This window comes from Malaya genurostris, chromosome 3, assembly GCF_030247185.1.
Source record: "Malaya genurostris strain Urasoe2022 chromosome 3, Malgen_1.1, whole genome shotgun sequence".
NCBI lineage: Eukaryota > Metazoa > Arthropoda > Insecta > Diptera > Culicidae > Malaya > Malaya genurostris.
The window spans coordinates 186,975,012-187,002,378 of NC_080572.1; the positions used below are offsets into that span (position 1 = coordinate 186,975,012).

The 27,367-nt window shown below is 34.4% G+C and overlaps 1 protein-coding gene across 5 annotated transcripts in view; it reads left to right on the top strand.

Moving 5' to 3' along the window:
* LOC131439503 (ankyrin repeat domain-containing protein 11) overlaps positions 1 to 27,367 on the top strand; it is a 105,394-nt gene that overhangs the window by 24,204 nt on the left and 53,823 nt on the right. The window contains exon 1 of one of the 5 annotated variants that reach the window (XM_058610602.1): positions 19,006 to 19,135. The exons of 2 other annotated variants lie outside the window; for them this stretch is intronic. The gene's annotated coding sequence lies outside the window, so the exon portion shown is untranslated. Of the gene's footprint in view, positions 1 to 19,005; positions 19,136 to 19,788; positions 19,883 to 27,367 lie in introns of those variants that run through there. 2 more of the 5 variants (XM_058610603.1, XM_058610604.1) reach the window with 2 other exon arrangements.

Consider the following 27,367-nt stretch of genomic DNA (forward strand, 5'->3'; position numbering starts at 1 on the left):
ACACAAAGAAGGCTTAAAACTGTTTATAAATTCTAAAGTTTTTGCTAATTTATGCCTAAAAAGCTTTTATTTTCATTAAAAAAATATGTTTTGAAGAGTCCCTTAGTAATATTCATGAAAACATGAGTTATATGAGATAAGTATCATCACTCCACTGGGGGTTTTTATTTTTCTGAATACTCAGGTGGTCATTTGTGTACGGCCCCTGCGGTGAAATATATGCTTGGTATATAATGAAGCCGTAAACTCATACAATCACAGATCGCTGAAACTCCGAATGAACTCCGAATCGGACATTATATAGTAAGCTTTCGGTGACCTGTGTGTGAAGTGTGGGCATTAGTTTTTATTTTTTGCAGAAAATTGAATCTATAAGGGAACCGAGTCATTTTGGGCAAATTTCTTTTCGCACTTTCCAGTAAACATTTCATTCTGGACCGATTTAGAACAACCTTAAAATGGAACAGTTTAATGTGAATAAAATCCCTTCAATCGGAAATAAGTCCCCGGTGAATGTTTAGCACTCAGCTCAAAAATTTGCATTACGAAATAATTGAAGAGATATGCTGATAATTAATTCTAATTGGCACGATAAACACACCAACAACGAAAACTCGGGCCAACCGTTGTACCTGTATCGGTCAAACACTTTCGATTTGTTTCACCGGGCAGAGATGTGGTTGTGCGTTTTCGTGATTTGCTCCTCATTCGACAGTGAGCGCGAGCAGCACAGAAATAATAAATATTTTAAATGCCTCGATGTTGTAAAGGTTATCGGAATGATTAATGCGTATTGCTTTCTGCGTTCTGGTCGATGTCCCTTCTTGTGCGCTTTGGAGGTTATTTCTACCTTGCTGGTATTTACATTGGTTCGGAATGTTTTGCTCGTCAGTCTTCGTATATCTGCTGTTCCATTTCTGTTTTTGCTTTGAATTTGCTTATGTATTTACACATCAAAAGCTTCTTTGAAGATGAGTCCCGTAGAGCTGCGTGGGTTTTCAGTGAAAAGAGCATCTTCGGAATTTCGCATGAACTAACTAGATTTGTGTTGTCAGTTTTTTACAAGATTTGTTCTAAATTAAACAACTAAACAGCAAAAAAAAAAAGAATTGTTACAATCTCCATGTGATTATCAATTGATGGGAAAAAAAATTTGGATGTATTGTACATCAAATGAAATAATTTTCTGTTTTAGAGTAATATTGCAAATAAATCACACCGTTATTACATCGGAACAACGCATTGAGTAAATTTCATCAGCTTGACTGAATACCCGAGTAAAATCTAACATCAAAATGAGAACAAATTGAAATCTTATTCTGATAACAACATCAGATCCTAATATGATATCCACTCATCAAATTTTCAATTGATATCACGTTATGTTATCACTTTACTGTTCGCTTTAAAAAAAAAAACTTTCAAGGCAACAGTTTGGCGATACTCAAAAAACGAAAATATTATAATCAACAACTACTTAAAGAAGTCATTGAAATTGGGCAAATTTCAAATGGCAACACAAAAATACAAATTTATGTTTCAATGGAAGAATTATTCCTTCAATCCTATGCTGCCTTTTACAAAAATACTTAGACATCCTACCGAGTAGCCCGAGTGGCAGTTACCGCAAGCATAACTGTGAAGCAATTATGATTTTCTACAGTTGTTCAGCTTTTACAACAATAATGCTTCTTTTCATTAGCCACGAGAATATTGGTGTAGAACCACACATCTGGGAGACATCGGTATCGGTACCACGTTTCCATATTTTTGTTGAAGGTACTGCATAGGTTTGTTGTTTTCTGGCAATATTATACAACATTTTAACTTTTTTTACCAATGATAAAACCTTACACCGAAGCGAAATATGCAACTTTATGCAGCGGATTCGGAACAAAATTATTGGAAAAGATATGCCCAATACTAGAAAAAAAATCTAAGTGGAACTCGATGGAAAATTATTGTTTAGGCCTTTTCAAAGTTAGTTTTAGTTATTGAATTATGACAACCCCCTTGAAACTAGTTTTCTAATCATAACTTGTTTCAAGTTATTTTTTAAACATACTTTGGAATAATTGTAGAAAATATAAAATCCCATAATTTTGTAGAAGGTAATGCGTAAGTTTATTCTTTTCTGGAAAAGTTATACATCATTGTACCTATTTTTACCTAGGAAACCTTGTACCGAAGCGAAATATGCAATTTAATGCAGCAAACTTTTACAATACTTATATGAAAATATATTCATAATCCAATTTATTTTCCAATGAGAATATCCTGAGTACTTTTCGTGTGACTCATTTTCGCTATGGCCATGCTGAAACCATGAATGGTTAAGAAACGGAGGGTGTCACGCGTCTGCTATTTCTGTAACTCACTTTTGCAGTGAGCGTAGAGATGGGCAATTCGCTTCTGAGCTATTCCAGTGAATTGAATCTTTAAAGTAAGCTGATAGCTCACAGTTCTTTTTAAAAGAACCACAGCTCACCAGTTCACCGCATTGGTAAGCAGGGATGCCAGGTTCACTGATTAATCTGTGTTTCACAGATTTTCAAACTTTTGCACAGATTTAAAAATTGACAGATTTACACAGATTTTGAAATCGATCACAGATTTTTGAAATTGATCACAGTTTAGCACCAAAAATTACAGAGCGGTAGGAAATAGTGAGACTTTTTTGTGCTTACCAAAATGATTCCGATCAGCTATTATGGAAACGGGGAAACGTGCACAGATTTTGCACAGACAAGTTTTTGGCTTGATCACAGATTTTTGAAAAAATGACCTGGCATCCCTGCTGGTAAGGTGGAAACAAGCTACGAGCTGAACGGAGCTAAGGCTCTTGAAGAGCGAATTATAGGTAAAACGCACCCCCTAGGCATAATGCACCTTTTGCTTTCCTCAAAAGTTTCCAATTTTTTTCAATGAAATTTTAATGAAACTGAAAGTCCGCATAAGAACAGATTATTATGAAATTTTGGGTAGCGATGGTTCAATCATATCTGGAAAAATTTGAAAAAACTAATTATGTCTCTGTTATAAGTAATTTTTGATGTTCGTTCCATAGTAATTTTCTAGAATGATGAAGACGATTTTAATTATGTAACCAGTGAACTTCTTAGCCAATCATTCGGGTTTCTAAAATTAGTTCTAATACAGAGATTTTATAGAAAAATCGTCAAATTTATCGTCTCATATTTTTGGGGGGCAAAACGACCCGAATTGTGTGAGGCAAAATGCTCAAGAATTCGCTTACAAAAATTATCCATAAGTTATCAATTTAATGAATAATAGTGAACAATCTTCCACCTCGCAAATATTTCGTGAACGGAAAGTCTAAAGCTTTCTTTAAATAAGAAGAAGAAGCTATATGAGGGTGCATATTGTCCCGTGATTATCATAAGCTTTAATCCGTTGTTTTGATGGATGTTTACTCGTTGTTTAAGATCATCCTGCCTCTATGTTCAGATAATCGTCACTTCGCGTAATTTAAAATGTATATTTTTCATGTTTTCTACGATCGGGCGTCATGCCCCGCATATATTTCAATAGACAATTTTTAAGGGTTTTGGAAAATAAGATATTTCATGTATTTTTCAATGCATTCAGTGAGTATTTGTACGTAATTTTGAGTAATAATGATTACGGAAGATAGTCATGCTTGAAACTCTTCCGTGTTATTCTCTATAGTTAAGATTTAGCTACATTTCCTTAGGGGTGCGTTTTACCCCATCTACCCCTAAATGAATGCGCTCAAAGCAAACCTACAGTTCAATCTAAATGAGCTAATGAGCTGATACATTGAATCGATTCCCTTTAGTGAGCTGATCGGCTCGGAGCCAGTGGTGGTAAAGCATCGATTCCGAACACGCAAAACGTGTTCGTTCCGAACCAAAAAGCGATCCACCATCGCGAGTATAAATTTGCCAATACCATCGTTCGAGTCAGCCTCGCCGAACCAAGAAGCGATGCTGATGGTGATAGAACCAATGCTTTAGTTTGTGAGCCTATCGTTACTAGTATGTTCATGAACATCCGATTCGAGTAATATAGGCTATTGCTTCGGATGAACCGAACTTTGTCAGCTACGGCAGGCAGGTCGTTAGAGTGTTTGGATAGTTTAGCAGAGTATGGTTATTTTGAACATTTCCAGCAAGAGTGGGATGGCTCAATATAGAAAATTGTAAAAATTTTGACTTTTTGAAATTCTATGTTTAACTAATTGGTGAATCAATAGTAAAAAAAATTTTTTTTTTTTTACATTTTTGGTGGGCGTAGGGTGATTATATATGGAAAATTGTGAAATTTTGGACTACTGCCAAGTCGGTGATCCATTGATTGATGAATCAATAGAAGTTCGACTAAAATAATTTTGCATACTTTATGTGAATGTAGTTAGAGAGCTCAAAGCGAAAAATTGCAAATTTTTAAACTATTGCAAACCTGATACTCTATTGATTAGTTGATCACTAGCATTTCGATTAGGATAATTTTGGGCATTTTCAACGAGCGTAGGGTGCCTGTATATGGAAAATATAAATTTTTTGAATAATCTCATTGCGATGCTCTATTGATTGATCAATCAATAGCATTTCGATTAGGATAATTTTTTACACTTTTTGCGATCGTAGGGCGGCGCAATATGAAAATTAGTAAATATTTTGACTTTTGCTGATTTTATATTCCATTTAATAGTGATAGTTTTGACATTTTCGACGACCGTAGGGTGATGCTATTTGGAAAATTTTAAAATTTTTGACTGATTTATTAATCAATTTATTTATTTATTCAATGTCGATTCAATGTTCTATTAATTGGTGAATCAATAGCAGTTCCAATAGTACAGTTCCAGCGAGCGTAGTGCGGTCCTATTTGAAAAATGTTAGTATTTGAATTTGCAGATCCGATGCTTTATTGAATTAAATTCGAATATGATAATTTTAGACATTTTCAGTGGGCGTAGAGTGGTATTATATAAAAATATGGGAATATTTTACCTTCTACTAATTCAATGTTTAATTGATAGCAATTGGAATATTAGAATTTTAAGCATTTTTTTCGGTGGTAACGCAGCTTTATATGAAAAATTGTGAATTGTTTTGGCAAATTAAATGCTGTATTGTTTAATATATCAATAGTAGTGATGGTGAACCATAGGATTTAAACATGCAAATCTTCGAAGTGCCTGTAATTTTGACGCGCTATTTCTTTGCTTATCAACTGAAATAGAATATTAGTTTTGATGCTGTAGGTAGGCCTGTCATCGAACTATAAATAATAAAACTACGCATCGAATGGAGCTCATTTGACCTTCCCCGATGGTCTGTCAATTGAATGGTTTGGAATATATTGCTTTGCTGAACAGCAAACGAATTTTACCGTAAACCGAATGAACAGGTTTTGCATATTTTTGCTAGGAAAATATTTTTGAACAAATATGTACAAAGCATTGGTGTTTGGTGTTTTTTACCACTACTGGTATGGAATTGGAAATAGTATAAAAATTACTATTTTCTATATTAAGCCATCCAGCACTCGCTGAGAATATAGAAAATTAACTAATTTAATTGCAATTAATGCACTAATGAACATCGAACATGCAAAAGTCAAAATGTTCGTATTGAACCACCGCTCGCTAAAAACGTCCGAAATCATCCAATTCTACCTGCTCATCAATGATGATTCGCTCATCAATTGAACATTAAGACAGCATAAATCAAAATATTTTCAAATTTTTATATTAAACCCCCCTACGATCGCTGAAAATGCTCAACATTGTCTTATTTGAACTGCTATTGATTTGCCAATCAATAGAGCATCGAATTGACATTAGTCAAAATATTTTTCATATACAGGTACCTTACGCTTGTTGAAAATGCTTGAAATGACTCAATTTTATTTGCTATTGTCTCACCAATTTATTAAACATCGAATTTGAAAAAGTAAAAATAAATCCCTTTTTCCTATTGAGCCACTCTATGTTTACTGGAATTGTCCAAATTATAGTCAAAAAGTTTACAAATTTTGCATATTCAGCCACCATACACTCGTTGAAAATGTTCCAAATTCTTATTGTTATTGATTCTATAACCAAAAACCAAAAAATTTGCAAAAGATCAAAAACTTACTATTTTCCATATCGAGCCACCCTACGCACACTGATAATGTCCAAAATAATGCCATTTCAATTACTTTTGATCGTTTAATCAATCGAGCAAAAGAATTTTTTTTTGTGCTGATCACGTGTGCATTGATTATTTCAAAACCAGGATGCGAGACTTGAAATCAACAAAGTATCGTATCGGACGCAGTTTACTCGACCCTCGCCGATGGTTCGCCAACCGAACGGTTCGAAACAGATTGCTTCGCCGAACACCGAGCACAGAACACCTTCGTATTAAACGAGGGAATAATTTTCGAACCTATCGCATCGCATACGCTCGGTGAACATTTTTAAGTAAATTTGCAGAAGCATCGGCGTTCGGTTCGCAATTTACCACCACTGCTCGGAGCTACTCACCGGTATGAACTGTTTCGCACATCTCTAAGTGAGCGTCGCACGATCAACATATCGTCTTAAAAAACGTGCTGCTTCGCGATAACTCAATTTATTTACACGTTTAAAAAGGAAATCTCTTCGCAAAGGTTTGTATTTTTACAATACTTTTTCATACTTTGTTTGGAAAACATTTTTCCATTTTTTTAATATGTGTTTGATAATTTTTCGGATTTTCAATATTTAAAACAAACTTTGAAAACGCATAAAAAAATTGCATCGAGTTCCACTTAGATTTTTTTCTAATATTGTGAATTGTCAAAAAGTAAACAAAATAAAAATCACAACAATTTGCGCGTGCAAGCATGAGCTGGTTTACACGCACTTTGTGGTAGATACTTAGGTAATAGAGGTAGATTCTACGTAGATAGTTAAAACCAAAAAAAACTGCTTTTAAAAAAAAGTGAATATATCTCTAAGAATAATTTTTTTACATTATTTATATCTTCAGCAAAAATACTTCAAATGTTTTTTTTCTTCAAAATGAGATAGAGAAAAAAAAATTTCCATGCAAAAAAAAATATTTTTATTCGAACTTGGTCCTACCTCCTTAACAAAAATTAAGGTGCTACCTTAAAAAAAAGCGTAATATAATCTTGTAAAATTTCTTCAAAGACACATTAGCTCTTAAAAATCAGTGAAAGTTAGTACAGACTTTTGACCATCTTTTTCTAGTTTTGGACCACTGTGCGACGTCGCGAAGTTCAATTCCATAGTCTTTTAACCATTATTTTCAGTACATCCAGAAATCGGGGATTTGGATGGCCAAAACATTTTTTTTTTGCACCAACTAACAAGTCCTTTAAATTAGATTCACTTTTAAAGAACTCGCTCTTCTTTAAATCGTTATTTTTTAAAATCAAAGTTCAATTCATGGAATAATGGATCTTTCAATGTGCAAATCATACGTAATTCGGAATTTAAAGTGATTGCATAGTTTTGAATTGAATATCGTTTATTTTAGGCCAGCACAGTAGGGTTATTGTAGCAATGTCTATGCTTCGACTGTAAGAAACAATATACCGAAGAAAAAACAGTTCGACAATTGTGCGAAATTTCTGTTATAGCCACGAAAAAACTCGAAGCAAATTTTCATCTAACTCGTACAGTCAATGTAGCTCTGGAACAGACAGTAAATCTCACTCGAACTTATGGTTTTAGTATATGAGATGACTACTGAAGCTGAGATGAATCGTGGTACTGTCATCGAATTTCTACGTACGGAAAACAAAAATTCAAAACATCTACTCACCAAACCCGTTCTGAAAATACCCATCACTTTATATACCACAGTATGGAAAAATTCATTATTTACGAAATTCGAACTATTTACTAAATTGAATGTCTCAGATTTCAGAACCTAGAGCTAATGCTTAACAATACTTTATTGGTTTATAGGTGAAACCAAGAAAATATATGTTTAATTTGTTTATTCCTAAGTAGTCCACAAACTCACTCTTCAAAACAATTCTCATTCTTCATAACTAGGAACTTCATATACTGACTATAATACTATGAGAAGTATTTTATCAATCATCTAATAGACCTTGGAACTTTAATACACTCTTCCAAAGAAACCGTCTAACCAAATGTGCATAATTTTGAGTCACAGGACTAATTCTGCAAAGCCTTGGTATTACATTCCTGTAGTGGAATTTGACCTTCTGTTTCAACAGACTTCGCAGCCGATTCAGAGTGTACAGAACCATTGCATGGCTGTTGCTACGATTCTACTGACACTACGAATCCTTCCAGATCGGGACTCGAACATACGACAACTGGTTTGTGAGACCAGCTTCCTATGCATTGAACCGCCGACCTGGGACATTTCTGCATCAAATGATCGTAAATTATAAGTCTACAAAAGAACTAAAAATTTGATGAAAACATTGTGGTTCTATCTGTGGTCAAAAGATCGTTCATCATCCCAATTAGTCGAAAAAACAAATGATCTAGGATACCTTTTTGCCGGATTCCTAACTCACGTTCCCTGTGTTGTAGAACACTTCACGGTAAAACGTTTGGTCTTCAGAACTTCTAATTTCGTATTTGAAAGTGATTACATGTGTGAGTTGTGTGAGATCAAGTAGATAACTCAATTTAATGTTATAATGTTCGAATGCTACACCTATGGATATGAGAAGGACAAAGAGAACATTTTCATACTGTGCTCAAATAGCCACACTGCTATTCACGGTGGGTGCGGGATGGAAGCGACGCACAGTGGTTCGAATCAATAAAAACGTGGACATAAATCAATAGCTGCCAAACCGTTCTTTTAATGCATATAGTTGCTTTGAAGAAATTAATTACAAATATATACCGCGTAATTTGATCATATCATTAATTGTTCATGGCCTACTTTGACAAAAAATGTAACCATAATTTTTTTATCTGAAGAGATAGAATTTTTTTTTCTTCTACAAAGTTTTAGAACTATTAAAAATAATTTACTTTTTCAAATATACCAAAAGTCTAGGTCGCACCGTTTCGGATATACAAAGCGTTTTTATGGCAACCCCCTTAAAATCAGTTTTTTATTCATAAATTGTTTCGAGTTATTTTGTTATGCATACTTTGTTTGGAATAATTGTAGAAATTATAAAATCGCATATTTTTGTTGAAGTTAGTGCACAGGTTTGTTCTTTCCTGGCAAAGTTATGCAACATTTTACCTTTTTTTACCTAGGATAAAACCTTGCACCGAAGCGAAATATGCAACTTTATGCAGCTGATTTTTACAAAATTTGTAGGAAAAGATGTGCCCAATATCATAAAAAAAAATCTAAGTGGAACTCGGTGGAACTTTTTTTTTAGGTCTTTTCAAAGTTAGTTTTAATTACTGAATTATGGCAACCCCCTTAAAACTAGTTTTCTAGTCATAACTTGTTTCGTGTTACTTTTTTATGCATACTTCGTTTGGAATAATTGTAGAAAATATAGAATTTCATAATTTTGTAGAAGCTAATGCATAAGTTTATTCTTTTCTGGAAAATTTATGCATAATTTTACCTTTTTTTACCTAGGAAATCTTATGCCGAAGCGAAATATGCAACTTAATGCAGCAAACTTTAATAATACTTATAGGAGAACATGTACCTTATCCAATGTATTTTCCAATGAGTATATCTTGAGTACTCTTCGTGTGACTCATTTTCACTATGGTCATGCTGAAACCATGAATGATTAAGAAACAGAGGGCGCACAGTGGTCCAAAACTGGAAAAAGACGGTCACAAGTCTGTACAGACTTTCACTGATTTTTAAGAGCTAACGTGTCTTCGAAGAAGTTTTACAAAATTATATAACGCTTCTTTTAAAAGTAGCACCTTAATTTTTGTTAAGGAGGTAGCACCGATTTCGAAAAAAAATAATTTTGTTTTTGACGAAAATTTTTTTTCTATCTCATTTCAAAGAAAAAAACATTTCAAGTATTTTTGCTGAAGATATGAATAATGTAAAAAAAATATTTTTTGAGATATTCGCTTTATTTTAAAAACAGTTTTTTTGGATTTACCTACGTAGAATTTATCTCTATTACCTAAGTATCTACTACAAAGTTAGCATTCAAATGAGTAACTTTTCCCAATACTTTTCACAACCTAATCAATCAACTAGGTAGTTAATGTTACCTAATAAATCATTACAATATGTCACTTAGTCGCATTGCATTCGATCAATCAGTATCAGTCACGCTATACCGAGTTTTCCGTATCGCTAATTTCTTGTTCTGTTGTAAGTTCTAGCATATCAATTGCTTCCAGTGACAATTTCTTTCTAGTTTTGATAGGTTAGTAATAAATATTCGAAATCAGTGGGTCAGACGCTACTAGGAGTCTACAAAAAACATCTGTCATCGTTTTTTCACGGCTGTTTTTCCTCGTGCCCAAGTTTGGATTTTTTATTTGTTTATTAATTTTTATCTTTTTTCATTCAATAAACTATAAAGGTTGTTTTATGGAATCGCTTGTTTGAAACCTAAGAAAAAACCGTACATTCATGCCTTGGACGAATTTTTGTATCTTTGTTATATTTTACAGGCTGTTGAAAAAAGGCTTTGTGTGAAATACCCCATGGATTATTACTATACATGCTATGCACGTATGCAAATATATGAAAGATATTTCTATCCTATTTCCGACTACCAGTCTGGACGCGCGTAAACACGCATAAACAATTCCATGCTTGCACGCGCAACTTAAGCAAATTGTTGCGATTTTTATTTTGTTATTTTTTACAATTGACAATAATGAATAAATCTAAGTGGAACTAGATGCAATTTTAGGCCTTTTCAAATTTAGTTTTAATTATTGAAAATCCGAAAAATTATCAAAACTTGAACACATATTTAAAAAATGGAAAAATGTTTTCTAGACAAAATATGATAATGTATTGTTAAAGTACAAACCTTTACGAAGAGATTTCATGTTTCAACGTGTAAATGAATTGAGTTATCGCGAAGCAACACGATTTTTAAGACGAGATGTTGATCGGGCGACGCTCACTGCAAAAGTGAGTTACAGAAATAGCAGACGCGTAACGCCCTCTGTTTCTTAACCATTCATGGTTTCAGCATGACCAAATGAGTCAAATGAGTCACACGAAGAGTACTCAGGATATACTCATTGGAAAATAAATTGGATAAGGTACATGTTCTCCTATAAGTATTATTAAAGTTTGCTGCATTAAGTTGCATATTTCGCTTCGGCACAAGGTTTCCTAGGTAAAAAAGGTAAAATTATGTATAAATTTTCCAGAAAAGAATAAACTTATGCATTAGCTTCTACAAAATTATGAAATTCTATATTTTCTACAATTATTCCAAACGAAGTATGCATAAAAAAATAACACGAAACAAGTTATGACTAGAAAACTAGTTTTAAGGGGGTTGCCATAATTCAGTAATTAAAACTAACTTTGAAAAGGCCTAAAAAAAAGTTCCACCGAGTTCCACTTAGATTTTTTTTTATGATATTGGGCACATCTTTTCCTACAAATTTTGTAAAAATCAGCTGCATAAAGTTGCATATTTCACTTCGGTGCAAGGTTTTATCCTAGGTAAAAAAAAGGTAAAATGTTGCATAACTTTGCCAGGAAAGAACAAACCTATGCACTATCTTCAACAAAAGTATGCGATTTCATAAATTCTACAATTATTCCAAACAAAGTATGCATAACAAAATAACTCGAAACAATTTATGAATAAAAAACTGATTTTAAGGGGGTTGCCATAAAAACGCTTTGTATATCCGAAACGGTGCGACCTAGACTTTTGGTATATTTGACAAAGTACATTATTTTTAATAGTTCTAAAACTTTGTAGAAGAAAAAAAATTTCTATCTCTTCAGATAAAAAAGTTATGGTTACATTTTTTGTCAAAGTAGGCCATGAACAATTAATGATATGATCAAATTACGCGGTATATATTTGTAAATAATTTCTTCAAAGCAACTATATGCATTAAAAGAACGGTTTGGCAGCTACTGATTTATGTCCACGTTTTTATTGATTCGAACCACTGTGCGACGCAACGAGTGTGCACTAACAGAAACTGCTTGTTATATAACCGAAAATTTTCCGTTTACTTATAGTTAGCACTTACAGTCCATAGCAATCGCCAAAAGTTCGCATTCCAAGTCACCTAAGTTCGAAACCGGATTTCCTCTGTGGTGTGTTTTCAATGTGCTTTCACTGATAGCAAAACTAGTTTTCAGCTTGATGTCACACAGTTCGTTTTTGCGTTCGATTTTGATCTTTTAACCGTTTAAACGACAAAAACGATAGCAAATTAAGTAATCGATATATACGAACAGCAAAACATCAAATTGAGTTTTTTATTTTGATCTCACACTCTACTCGGGATACACTACTCATTACTGATGTGCAGCGATTACGATCTAATATCAATAATCTCGGTGTCATGCTAAAGGTTATAATATTACACGAAAAAATGCATAATTTCATATCAGAATCATATACAGTATACATTAGTTAAGGTGATGTAATGTACTCAATACGTTGTTTCGATGTAATAACGGTGTGATTTATTTGCAATGTTGCTCGAAAACAGAAAATTATTGCATTTTATGTTCAATACGTCTAAATTTTTTTAACATCAATTAATAACCACATCGAGATTGTTACAATTCCTTTTTTGCTGTGTAGTCTAATGCTAGGCTTTTCTTTTCAAAACGAGATTTTCAGAAAAAAAATTAGGTTCCAACTTCTTATTTATGGGGACGGGTATAGCGTGATGGGATAGTCGATGCCTTTCACGCAGCCCGCCTGGGTTCGATTCCCAACCCCGCACATAGGGTCAGAAAGATTTTCTGGTCCGAAGAGGCGAATGACCTAAGATGTTAAAGCCTCTATAATTGAAAACAAAAAAAAATTTCTTATTTCATTGCTAACATACATAGCTGTCCTAATTTTTAAACCCTAAAAATTAAATTGTGATTTTAGATTTTAACTAAACATTAATTGCTGCAACGTTAATTGGTTTTATTGTGTTGCTTACATCCAGTTAAACTTCACCGTAAATCATGGCGAGGTTACTACTGTACCGTTACGCTTCACACAACATCTTATATTCGGGAATTCAGCGGAACCACACAACACGAGAACTGGCTGTATCGCATATTTCGCTCATGTCGAGCTTTTTCCATGCGCGATGTTTGTCGACTTCGCTGTGCTGCGCGGTGTGGTGGATTCATATCATGCTGTTAGTTTGACTCCCTGTGGGGCACACACACACACACGAAACGGCTCCAACGGAGGAGGTTGATCACCTCTTTTGCTATTTTCCTTCACTGCCGCCAGTACTCTGCTGCGTACGCGCCGCACTGTGTTTTTTTTTGCGTAATGACGCACTATCTCTTTAAACTTGCTGAGCTGCCTTTCGCTTTCCCCGCAGCGAATGTGGTCATTTGCGGGTGAAGTTATGCTGGGAAATCATCTACGGGATAGGCAGAGAGAAAAAAAGTACAAACCCTTCAGATTGATGCTCAAAAGTAGGCTTTTCGTGCGTAAGTCCGTTATTAAAAAAAAACGAACGCATTGAAGGAATAATGACATGATATCAATAGTTTAATGAAAGAAAATGAAAGGGTACCCAACAAAAAAGGTCGCTCATGAATTGGGGCAATGTATGGGGTTAAAAAATTGTGATTATTGGTCCTAGAAGTAGGTTCCCATCGTTATTACCCAAAACTAGGTTAAATGGTCACTTAGGTTTTGGTACCTCATGGGTACCGGTTTGTGCTAAAGTGCACATGACTGTTTTTAATTGTTTTTCGTTTCGCCTACGGCTAATCAATGCATTAGCAGATTATGTTGGACTGATAAAGTCACCTTGCGAATCAACATAATCCGCTAAGTGCAATTCCACGCACAAAATTCTGGAACGACCCTCTTGGATATGCATGAGACTTTACATGTGTGTTCTTCATAGCAAATGAAGTATTTTTCACTGGTCTAGAGATTTTTTTCACTCAAGACTAACTTTTGAAAGGGGAGTACGTGTTTTAGCTACATTATTTTCAAACAATAACTAGAAATCTTCCACAAAAAATGTTTAATAAGGAGCTGTAGGTAATCAATTGAACGTTCTAAAAAAAATACACTGAAAAAATTTTTTCCGATTTTTCGTGACATCGACAATAATTTTTTTTTAATTCTTAGTTATTTTACCGTACTATTTCTTTAAATTTTATATCACAAAAAATGTGAAGTTACAAGGAAACTAATAAATGTTTTAGAAAGTTGGAGAGATGATAAATAGGAAAGTTTTCCGAGGAAAAACTTTTTAATAATCTTCGAGAAACGATGTTTCTATAGAAATAAACGTATCTGAGCAATGAAATATTATTCTCCATGGTACGTTCAATGAAAAAGCTTATAGGAAGCTACTTCCTAAATGCAGTTTTTTCGAGATATATGCGGAACTAAATCGAGAAAATTGATATTTCAATACCAAGGCGTACTGTATTCAAGTGGCTAAGTACAATATATTTATATGAAGATATAATTTGCGACAAAAAAATAAGACAATTGTCATTTTGCAATCCAACTTTTTTCCCATCGGCACCAATACTCATTACAGTTTTCATGTTTTAAATATCTTAATAATAATAGACTTTAACTTTAACTAACCATTAAGTTTTTTTTTTGTAGATTTATATATAATATATTAGTTCATTTCTCTGTCTGTTGAAAATAATCAATCTTATTTTCTGTTACTGGAATGAAGCAATGATATTTTTGTTAGTATTTATCTTTCCATTCTACAACACCATCGCCATATTCCTCTTGTGACATATAACAAAACGAAATTACTGTGAAATTTTCTTGATTCCTTTGAGAGGCCCAATAGTATAAAGCTTTCGCGTTTGTAATTGAAAGCTCATGTTCTCTTCACAATTGTTTCAATTTTCTACCGATTGCATCACATGGTCCCTTAACGTGCGAGGTTGCGAAGAAATGCCACTCCGAATCAAATTTAATTTTACAGAGGCTCGCGATTTTTTTTTCTATTTTTATATTGAGAAGCTGTGGATGGTCGAATAGTTGTTTCCTGATGCCTTCAACGATTTTGGAATAGTTTTCTTGACGATAGTTGTCAGATCTGAGGTTTTTAACTGCTATACGAGATACTTTAATTCCCTCAAATACCTCAACATTTTGATTCCTCCAATCTTCCGCTATTCCAGTGTTGGGAGGATACTGAGACGAGTGAAGCTGCTGATGGTATTTCTTCTAAATCATATCTACGTGTAGCTAGTGGTATTTCTTCTAAATTATTTCCCGATGTTGCTGGCGAAGTTGTCGTATAATCTGGCATCATACTATCTGTTACTTTACGACGCTTTGCCGTTATCACGAAAAAGTCTACAACAATTATATTTTCCCATCGTTGAATCACACTCACTGAATGCTATAGTTTGTTGATGCTAGTTTTCACAGTTACGCTTTGTATTTCAAAAATGTGCTTTCATACTTGGGTGTAGGTAATCGTTTATATCATAGGTAAATTTTTATGCCTAAAAGTAGGTATTTTTTCCAATATGGCGGTTACTCCCTTGTTTTTCCTCGGGAAACATTTTTATTTATCATTTCTCCAACTTTCTAAAACATACATTATTTTCCTTGTAACTTAACGTTCTTTGTGATATAAAATTTGAAAAAAATCATGCGGTAAAATAATAGAATTTTTAAAAATAAATTTGGTTTTCGAAATTTTACGCACCAAGTTTGCACAAAACTGCAATGTCTACCCTGACATATTAAATGTGTTTGACGTAGGACTGCGCCTTTGTTTGCTATATAGCGGTGAGGAGTCAAAGTACGAAAAATGAAACCGCACAGTGGTGAGATTCAGACGATTTACAAGCTAAACCAATCAACAGAATTTCGTTATCATTACACCTTATCATTTTCGATATCATTACATCTACTGCTTGAAAATATGTCTACGCATCGCTTCGAGTAGACAAGGGAAGGGAGGGCAAAGCGGGACAATTTTTTTTGTTCCCGGTGAACGACCAAAATGGTTAAAGCCGGGGTAAAATAAATTTTTTTTCACTATTTAAATGATATATTAATAAAAAATTAAACTTTCTTTAGTGATTAATAACCCAACTAAACTAAAGCAAACCCTACTTTGAAATTGCGAAAAGGACATCTTCAACCAAAGAGCAATGGTGACTAGTGAACCCAGTACTCTTGTTCCAAAAATGATTTCACCTTTGAACCAACTAGCGATTACAATCAATGTATGTACACCAAGGCGCATCTAAGCGCAAATTAACAACGACCTCAAGATTGCGAACAATGAGGAAAGCGAGAATCAAACGGAAACCACCCACAACAATACTTTTCACAACAACAACACCAACGATGAGGCAATGGATGATACAACGAACCACGAACAAAGTGCCCCTAAATAACTCGTTAGATGGAAATGAATGTTCTTCTCCCCCAAAAAAAATGGTTACAACGAAATCGAATAAAAAATAAATTATTCTGGGAAACAAAAACACGGCCCAATTGGTTACGTAAAGCTTGTATGCGAATAAGCCTAAATAATTTTTTTATCTTAATTATTCGTTACGTTTAGTAATTGTTCAGAATGATTTGAAAAAAAATTGTTTGTCTCGCTTTGCCCCATGTTGGGAACAAAGTGGAGAACTTTATAAATTTTCGTGAATGTTGAATTTTGTTCAAGTATACACTGACATAACCTTTTCAATTTATAGAATATTTTGAGCCAAGTTTGAAGAGATTCTTCGTTTTCCTTTACATTTTCGCTCTACATGACGGTGTAAATTTTAAACACTTTTCACCCTGTTTTTTTTTTTTCAAACAACAGTCAATAGCAGTCTATGAGACCATAAAACCTTTCATTTGAGTCAAAATTTTTGCAAATCTACTCAGCCGTCTCTGAGAAAATTTGGAGAATTCCGTTTTTGACCACTATTTTCGGGACTTCCGGAATTGGCTTAGCTGAAATCGGTTCGTTTTACCAGTAACTAACACTTATTTTTCCTATTTTCTGCATCATCGCTCTAAATGACGGGTTGCTATTTCATACATACTCAACCCTGTATTTCCGGAACCGGACGTCGTATTCGGACAAAATTCTACGCTTATTTATGGGTGCATAATACCATTTTATTACAATTAAGTTTGTGAAAATCGAATCAGTCGTTTCTGAGAAATTGAAGTGATTTCCGGTTTGAAGTATACGACCCCTTTTTTTCGGAGCCGGAACTGAAGATCCGGTATACCCGAAATCAATGTATTGAGTCATCAATTATCCAAACCTGTTCAACTGAAAAATTAAACGGTTAGTTGAAAGTGTTTTGCTCGATTTTCCAGTGTCATGTATAAAAACACGTTTTTGAAAATGATATTTTTTACTTAGTCAAGCTGTAATTTCAAAACCGAAGGTCGCATGTGGATTTAAAGACCTTTCATTTGAACCTAAGCTTGTGAAAGTTGCATGACTGAGATCATTGAAAAAATCGAGTGCACTCTTTTTCGCACATTTTACCCCGTTACTCTCGAATCGGAAGTTCGATCAGGGTAAAAATTAATAGCAGGCTTTATGACCTAGAATTTTTTTTGTGTTGCCTTGCACGAAACATTTTCGAGCAACGCCGGGTAATTCAGCTAGTACAATATAAAAAAGTATAAATTGTCGAATGTCGAATGGGCTGTATTTTATAAGTCATTTCGCACCCTCTCCTTCTGGTACTAACGCATAAAGCAATATAGTAACCAGTCGCCGCCGTTCTATTGACCAAATTTACGAAGGAAGAAATTGCGATGGCTACAATATTTTCGAAGACGAAAATTCTCAATCTGCCTTCAGTAAAAAGTTGATTTTTCTATTTGTCTTTACACACGTGCTAGAACATGGTTGTTCATTTTCATAAGAACGCGTCAATAACCCCTACAACTTTGCAGAAGACACCAACTAGGAAAAGTTTTTGATAAACCGCCAAATTTTACCGTAATAGTTATTATGGAAAGGACGAACGTAAGAGCTGAGATAAATGTGGGTATGGTTCTTTGCGGTAAAAGTTTAAACGGACATAATCATTGAGTGGAACATTGAATTTATTTTAATGATTAATTTTTCTGTTCATTTGTTCTAAAGAAATTATTTTTTCAGTAAATGCTAAACTCATTAGAGTTGATAATTGCAAACAATGTAAGTCTTAGCTACATGTAGTTTTATTAAAAATTGGTTCGCCATTTGAATTTTCTATCGTAAACAGCAATTTGCACTCCAGATGAATTTCAACACTCTCGAAACAACATAATAAGGGTTTTAAATTCATTCAAACAAGGGGAGAAAATCTTTGTCTCTGTTTCTGCCATGAGAAAAAATTACGTTCAAGTAAGCAGAAATTATTGAAATCGTGAGAATTGTAGAATAAACATGAGAAATTAAACTGAACCAGTAACCAGTGTTTGTGGTAAACAACCATAGAGAATCTTTTGGTAAATCTATCAGTTCTTGTTTCCACAAACCAGGTAATGACAATTATATACATTGGTCAAGTCGTTAAATGCAATGAATCAATGAGAACGAATGACATATGGAGAAATAACCCCATTCGCGAGCGGAAGTTCGAGTGCTCTCAGCCGGTTTATCGCCGGTGTCACGGTATGAGTGTTTTCTACTCCCTGATCGCTCAACGATGAACGGCGTTTCTCAATGAACCGTAGTCGTACCGTCTGAAGAGCCCGGTATCGCGATCACAGTCAGAGAATGAACGAAACTATTCCGGATGCCAACTCCTTCGCTCTTCTCTCTCTCTCTCTCGCTCCTGACAGATGGACACACACCACGCTATGTGTCAGAGCCGTTTCGGTGTCGGCTTTTGTAGTATTTTATATAGCAAATAAAATCTACTCCGATGGTCACGACGAAGCAGCACCAGCACACATCATCAATGCCGTGTTCGATCTCGCCGTGGTCACAACACACAGCGAAAGCCGATCGTCGTGTCGTCGTCGTCGTCTACGTACTTTGTTCTAAATTCTGATATATCGGCGCAGTTCTGCTTTAAAGGTTCAATAACAGCTTAATCAAATCTTTAAATGTTTTTTTTCTGCGATCCATTTTCCAACTACTGTTTGTGGTGTTCTTAGTTCCAGGCTTGAGTTTCGATGGTTTTCGGTGACACACTAAATATTCATTCGTACTGTTGATGCTAGTCAACATTTTAATTATTTATCTTTAATGTTCAATAAATTTTATGTGAACAAGGGAAAGAAAAAGTGGAAGTGTGAGACAACAGAGAAATTCTGAGAGTGTCAGACCGACCGACCGACCGGTGTTGATGTGTGCTGACGTGCTGAGTGAGAGAAATCAAGTGAGGACAAGAGCACGAGAGGAAATTTATTGAGGACTTTTGGCATGTTCTCTGTGTGCGCAAAGAAGATGTTACCGTTGTGTATCAATAACATTGATATGAATCTCTATTCTTATGATTTGATGGAGCAAAACTAAATTAAAATTGGTTTATTTGTTAAGGGAGTAGTGGAGCGGAGCGCACGAGAGCAAAGAGCGTAGCGAGAGCAGAAGGAAGGCATACAAACGTCGAATGAGTGGGACAAGAAACCTGAAATGGGAATGGGAATGGGAATCGCCATCAATCCAATCCGCACCACAACTGGCTGGTTTCTCCGGCGTATGGCCTTCGTGAGTAAATGGTGTCAGTTGATCCGCAAGTGAACGAGTATAGAGTGAGTTGTACGATGTTTGTGAACGATATTGTGGAGCAAACGGAAAAGATCACAGAGGAAACTAATCGAAGTGTGTGGCATAGTGCAAAGAGGAAAAGCAATGCTTTTTCTATTGATTGGGTTTTGTGAAGATATCACAAAGCAAAGATCCTTTACAGTGGAGTGTTGTTCTATTCCTGAGATAATATATCATCGAGTTTCGTAGAATCGTACGCGTTTGAGTGGTAGCTTCACAGTGATTTTCTGACGACTGTGAAGTCAAAATTTAATCAGTTGCCAAACGATCTAATAAAATCAATTTTCAAACAAATCGGCTTCAAATGTATGGATCATTAATCAAGCAAACGCGATGGCGAAAATATGCACAATAAAGTGGAGACCATGGAAAAAGTTGATGCGTTTAATCCATGAACTTGTATGGACGGATTTATCGCAGTATGAATCACTCGAGTTTGAAACAGAATGCTATTTAAAACTCCCCTTCAATTGTGCAGTTTTAGGAGCTGTCAAAAATATTTTTATTTATTTAATGGACGATTTCTCAATAAATTTTCTACCAATACAGTCGTTATTACCATGTGTGAACCATTCATTTACTCCCAATGTAGAAAGCTAAGCTTAGTCGCTCTCGTGTCTATTAGATATACCTACAATTGCGAAAGTTCATTCACCCACACAAAATTGAAGAGAGTGTACGACGGGGGTTTCCGCTCCTTTCGTCATTTGTGACGTTCTAGTACGCTGCACATCCGATTGGGGATGTACTGGAATCCCGAACGTAATTTCATGTCTCTTGCCTACACATAGCCTGTCCCGGTGAGTGTGTGTTAGAGAAGTGCAAACTTGTTGTATTGACATTCTTTTGCAATCTCCTTTTCTTTCTTTGTCGTGTTTTTTTTCTCGCGCTTCGCTTTGCAACCTTGCTCAACCGGGGAAGAGCGTTGTAAACTGCTTTACAGAGCGGCAGTCCGCAAGTAAATGGTCATGGTCAGGCATTTTTGGGGTTAGACACGGGAGTGCGAAGCTGCGAAGATGGTACTGCGAACCGCTTTAGTAACTTACAATGAGTCTACCGTCTGTGTGTGGGGAGATGAGTGCAATGTATTCATTGCCAAGTGGGCGGTGGAAAGTAAGCAAATTGAGTGCTACTACGTACCACTTCGCCGCCTACTAAATGCATCTATGATGCTCGGCTCGGAAACTTTGTACTGCTACACTACTGCTGAACAACCGTGTCGTATCGTTATCAAACCCGAAGCGGTCTCGTGCGCGTGTGGCGGCAGTTGAAGTGTACGTACTTATTATTGCATGCATTCATCGGGAAATGTGGCCGACTCGCGTTAAGTAGTGACAGCCTGTTGCCTCATTCGTTGTTGAGACGGTGGTAGCAGGCGACTTGTCGTACATTGCTATTATCACACTCTTCCAACATGGCCGTTCGAATCGTGTTTGGACTCCAGTATCGAGAGAAAAAGTGATATTTTTCAAGTGGTTTGACTAGAAGTTACTACTCCTCAATCTGATGTCAATCAGTCATATGCATATGTGTGTGTATGAGAGCGACAAAAAATGTGACTCATTGGCGGGTTTCGTGGTCGATTTATGCGATCGCACTCGAAGTAAATCGGATCACCATAAGCGCTTGAAGCTCATTTTCAATTGTATTCAAATTTCTCGAAAATCATTATCGTTTTATTTGTTTTGATAAAAATTCTTTAGAACTTCTCCAATTTTATTGCTCTTGCTAAATTTTGTGCAAAATTTAATCAGACATTTTTATTCAACAATTCTATGACAAAATTATATTCGATCTCTCAGAATTTCGTAATATTTGAAAGAATCGTTTTTATTTTGTCATTAAAGTGACCATTTCTTTGTTGAGGTAGATCAGAAAACGTTTTTATTTTTCGCTTCTTTGTGAAGGGCTTTTTTAATTTCTCACTTTTGAACCACGCCTATTTTTAAATATGTTATTAATAAATGTTTATAGTTTGTAGGAAAAATATTCGAATATGATGTAGTTGAAATTTTGTTTTTGAAAACTTCTATCGAATATCTTTTTAACGGATTCCATGATTAGAGGACAAAGAGCGCTTTGTGATTTTATATTGTATTTTTTCTAAAACCAAACATTTTTAAACAACATCAAAAAGGAGGGCCGAGTGTCAAATACCATTAGACTCAGTTCGTCGAGATCACAAAATGTCTGTCTGTGTGTACGTGTGTATGTAATGATGGTGATAAATAAATAGAAACAAATGTTCTGATTTTAATAACAAAATTTGTTGTCAATGAGAATTTCGTACTGGATTGAAATATTGCTGGTTTGTGTCCAGAATATTCGCCAACTAAAAACATTCTCTAAAAATAAAAGTTTTTTTCAGCAAAGTAAATTCTCAATTTTAACTAATTTTATAGTTATTTTGAAAATTTTGTTGTTAAAATCAACTAATTCAAAAACAGTAATACGAATTAGGCGCAGAGCTAATTTCTTTCGTTCCGTGTAGATTCAAATGAAAGGTCTAATGGCCTCATACAATTTTCTTGAAATTCATTTGGATCCGACTTTCGATCCCGGAATTACAAAGAAATATGTGCAAATTTATTGAATAATGCGCACTCAATTTCCTCTAAAGTTTTTAAACCGATTTTCACAAACTAAGAAGCAAATAAAAGGTCTTAAAATTCTTTAAAAAGTCTCCGAAAAGTTGATCCAGATCCGATTTCCGGTATTATACCCAAGTAACAATTTTTGTTTCGCTAGCTTGTTTGTGACTAGTTTGCAACCAGATATTTGAGTGATTGTTACTAACATCTAACCACTTGCATGACTCTAAAAGCGCAGTTTCTACTAGTTGTTAAGTCGGCTAAAAATAAGTTGTCGTTACGTTGTAATGCCATACTGGAATAACTTATCTTTTCATAACTTGAAAATAACTTGTTTTCAAGTAAACTAGTTGAAACTTAGTCACCATCGACATTATAAACATTGAATGAATCCAGAATACCTTTCTATCATCAATAAAAAAAAGCAGAAGAGTACTTTAAATCACAAACTTGATACAAGGTACAAATTTCACAACGATCCAAAAAATGCCGAGCGGAATTCAATTTTACTCAACTGTTTTTTATGCGCCTTCAATCAAAATCTGTTTATAAAGATATAAAAAATAAACAACAAAATAACCCTATGGTCAGAATGCTCAAAATTATTCCAAGTAGAGTGATTTCTCATCATTTTAAATTCATATATCATGAGAATTATAATATTATCACAATCGATGTTTAATCCCTATATTATTTTCTTCGTGTTTATGACAGTGCATAGAACAAAAATGACGTTTCACTATTCATATTCACTACTACGTATACTACGTATTCACTATTTTCGGCAAAAAGTAGTTTTGAAAAAAGTAATATCCTGGTTTTATTTACGTTTCATACACTTCTTGAGACTCCATATTGTGTTCGCAATATTCAGGCCAAAAAAGGTTATTTTGTTTGCATTTTCGTTATCATAACGTTGGGAAAACCTACCGATAACTATCTGATTCAATGAAGAAACAAACTAACAAACTTATTTTCAACTAGTAGCTAGAAGCATAGTTGTGATTAAAGATATGTTTGGATTAAGTAACGATAGCTTATAAATTATATTTAATTCAATATGACACAAAGATGTTATGATTGAAAACCTAAATAACTATTTCGTAACTAGTTATGTTATGATGAAACATTGCTGTCACCATGTTTTAACCAGTATAACATAAAAACATATTCGTGCTCTTGTTTCAACATAGTTTGGACTTTGTCGTATCAGAACTAGTTGCGAATTGCTACTTGGGTAACGCGATAAGCGAATTTTCAATTTCATGAATATTTTTCAGAAGCGATGGCAAAACGAGGTGTAAATTTTCATAAATCTTACTGCTAAATTCATCTAGTTTGCAGATCTTATTAGCTAGTGAATATATAAAACTACTTTGGGACTACTAGTGAAAAAAATCTCTAAAATGGGAACTCACTTTGAATTCTCAGCAACGGTTAAACCGATTTTCACGAATCATGATTCAAATTAAAGCTTTAAGTCTTTAAATATACTGTGCAATTTCCTCCAGATCCGACTTCCGGTTCCGAAATTATAGGGCGATGAGTGTCAAAACATTTAAATCGTCATTCAAAATGACGATGCAAAACTGGTACGTGCGGTTTTGCTCCGTTCGCAGCGTGCTTTGTTCAATTTCGTATAGCGTGCAGGGTTGCCACATTTAAGCCTTTATTTTTCAGGTGAAAAAATTAAATATTTGTGTAAATTTGTGAATCTTTTATTCAATTTGTACCTACTTGTTAGGGTATTAAAAATCATGTAAACGATGCTTTTCTATAAAAGTACACTTATTTTCACATATAGAAAATTTTATGCTATCACTTGAAACATTGACTAGTGAAAATTAGCCCAGAGAGCTAATTCTGTGAAAATTAGCCCAGAGAGCTGTATTCTATATCGTTCGACACAGTTCATCGAGCTTAGCAATGTATGGGTATGTGGTGCGTGTATGTGTGTGAGTATGTGTCAAATAATGTCACTCATGAAATAAGAAATCTCATAGTCCCATATTAGTGAATTTCATCATGCTTTCATAGGGTAAAGTATGTTTAAAATCTTTCAGTGATTTTTTTTGAAAACATAAGTAATATGAGAAAGGCATAATTACGCCACTAGGTGGATCCAAAGAAAGGTTTTTATATTTTTCTTAAACATTTGGACCTTTCTTCATAATATATCGAAAAACTAGCGGAGAGAAGTTTTTCGTTTTTAAGTTATAGTTTTTCGAAATGCTATCTTTTTCATATGTCATGAAAAAAGGTCCAAATTTTAAAAATAATAAAAACATGTTGCGTCAGTTATCTACAAACCATGGAAACCGTTAAAAGGTGAAACAATCAAACAAACACAAGATTCCATTAATTATATATTCGTATTTTTCTAAGGAATTGAAAATAAAAATTGAAGAAATCGGTTCAGTAGCTTAAAAGTTATGATTGGAATGAATTGATATGGTCAATAAATGTATAACTTGAAATTTTCTAAAAATTGTAACTCATAAACAAAAAATTACGCATTATTTTTCGATATGTTACAAACCATGTAAACCGTTGAAAAAAATATTCAATTGACGTTTTCTAACACAAAACTTCAACTTTATCATATTCACATATTTTTCCTGAAAACTATAGACATATCAGAAAATTAGCGAAATTGGCCAAGTACACAGTAATTCAAAACTCAAAGTTTCTAGAGAACTTCAAAGCTCTATGACAATTTTTGAAATAGTTATGGATAGTTTAATATAAAAAATATTCATATTCCGTACCTCATTATTGCAGAAAATTGCAAAAAGTTGCAGATCAAACTTTATTATACAAATCATACAAGAAATAATGGAAAAGGTCACTTAACATAGATGCATTCATGCCACTTCTTTTGTCTTCTAATTCCATAGTAACTAACTGAAGGATCGAAAACACCATAAAGTTGAAGCTCCTTTTTTACCGAATGCGAGAAGGTTTTTGAGTTACAATGAGCAGTAAGCATTCATAAGAGTAGTGAAGTGAAATAGAATTTGTTAAACATGTGTATCGTATATTATGTTCATTCAATTTATGTTTAAGAAAATATTTAAATACGTAAAGTCCATAAATTTCATATACATCAGATATACATTCGCTCGTAGAATCCTAGGATACTATCGGATACAAACCATTTCTTCAAGGTCTTAATGTAAATTAAAAGTACTTAAAACTAGAGTGGTTTGGTTTGTAACATTAGTTGCAAACTTCTGAAATAATTAAGTATGCAATATGACCATTTTTTATATTAAGCTACCCATAAATATTTCAAAAATTGTCATAGAGCTTTGAAGTTCTCTAGAATTTAACGTATTTTTACAAAATCTAACTTTTTTTTTTTTTTTCATAAATACGTTTATTTCATAGGCAATATACATAAGTTTTTCTTCGCCGTGGCATCTACAATACATAGTACTTTAAACCTAATACATTTCGAATATCCTATTAGTATGTTGGTATTCATTAGTTAATCTAAACACTGTTTTTATTAAGCGAGTTGCTATTATAAATTACATTAAATGAAATACATTTATTTTGTACATGATCTTATAACTATTTCAGGTTTGTTTGTATCAGTTCATCACTTTTATTTAATATAAGATAGCTGGCTATTGGTTGAGCTCATGGAAGAGAAAACAATCTAACATAAAATAAAATTTAAATTGGAACTCCAATGGACTTAATGAAATAATAAAGAAGTTTCATGTAAGGAACGTCACGACAAGCAAGAATGTCGCGAACTGGGACATTGGATAGTCTACCTTGGGTACGCAAGGAATTTATTAGTTGAGATCTGACATCACGATACTCCACGCATGTCCAAACAACATGGTCAATATCGCGGTAACCTTCGCCACAAGCACAATGATTAGTCTCGGAAAGTCCAATTCGAAGGAGATGTGCATCTAACGTGTAGTGATTGGACATGAGTCTGGACATCACACGAATGAAATCTCTACTCACATCCAGTCCCCTGAACCATGCCTTTGTCGATATTTTAGGAATAATTGAGTGCATCCACCGACCCAGATCATCTTTATCCCAAGAAGCTTGCCAGCTGGCAAGTGTTCTTTGGCGAGACGCGCTATAGAATTCATTGAAAGCAATTGGTCTCTCATAAATTTCACCCTCAATAGCACCACGTTTGGCTAAAATATCGGCTCTTTCATTGCCTGGAATGGAGCAATGAGCCGGAACCCAAACTATTGTGATTTGATAATTATTATTCAATATGACGTTCAGGCACTGTTTTATTTTGCCCAAGAAAAAAGGTTCATTTTTGCCAGCAGCCTTTGAGCGAATGGCTTCAATTGCACTCAGACTATCTGTGAAAAGAAAATAATGGTTTGGAGATAATGTGACGATTATACTCAAACTATAATGAACTGCTGCTAACTCTGCTATATAAACAGATGCAGGTTCTTGAAGCCTAAAGGAGACCGAAACATTATTGTTGAACATACCAAACCCTGTCGCTTCTTCAATTCGCGATCCGTCCGTGTAAAACATTTTCTCAGAGTCGATATGCCTGAACTTACTTGTAAATATTTTTGGGATTTCCAACGAGCGTAGGTGTTCCGGAATTCCACGCACTTCGCGCTGCATGGATGTGTCGAAAAATAAAGTTGAGTCAGGGACATTTAGGAGGCTGACACGGATAGGAATATATCTTGAAGGGTTGATTTCCTGTGACATATGGTTAAAATATACAGTCATGAATCTTGTTTGAGATTGAAGCTCAACTAGCCTTTCGAAGTTATTAATAACTAGGGGATTCAGTACCTCGCATCTTATTAGCAGTCGCGACGAAAGCTCCCAAAAACGATCCTTCAATGGAAGAACTCCCGCCAGAACTTCAAGACTCATTGTATGTGTCGAATGCATGCAGCCTAAAGCAATTCGCAAACAACGATATTGAATTCGC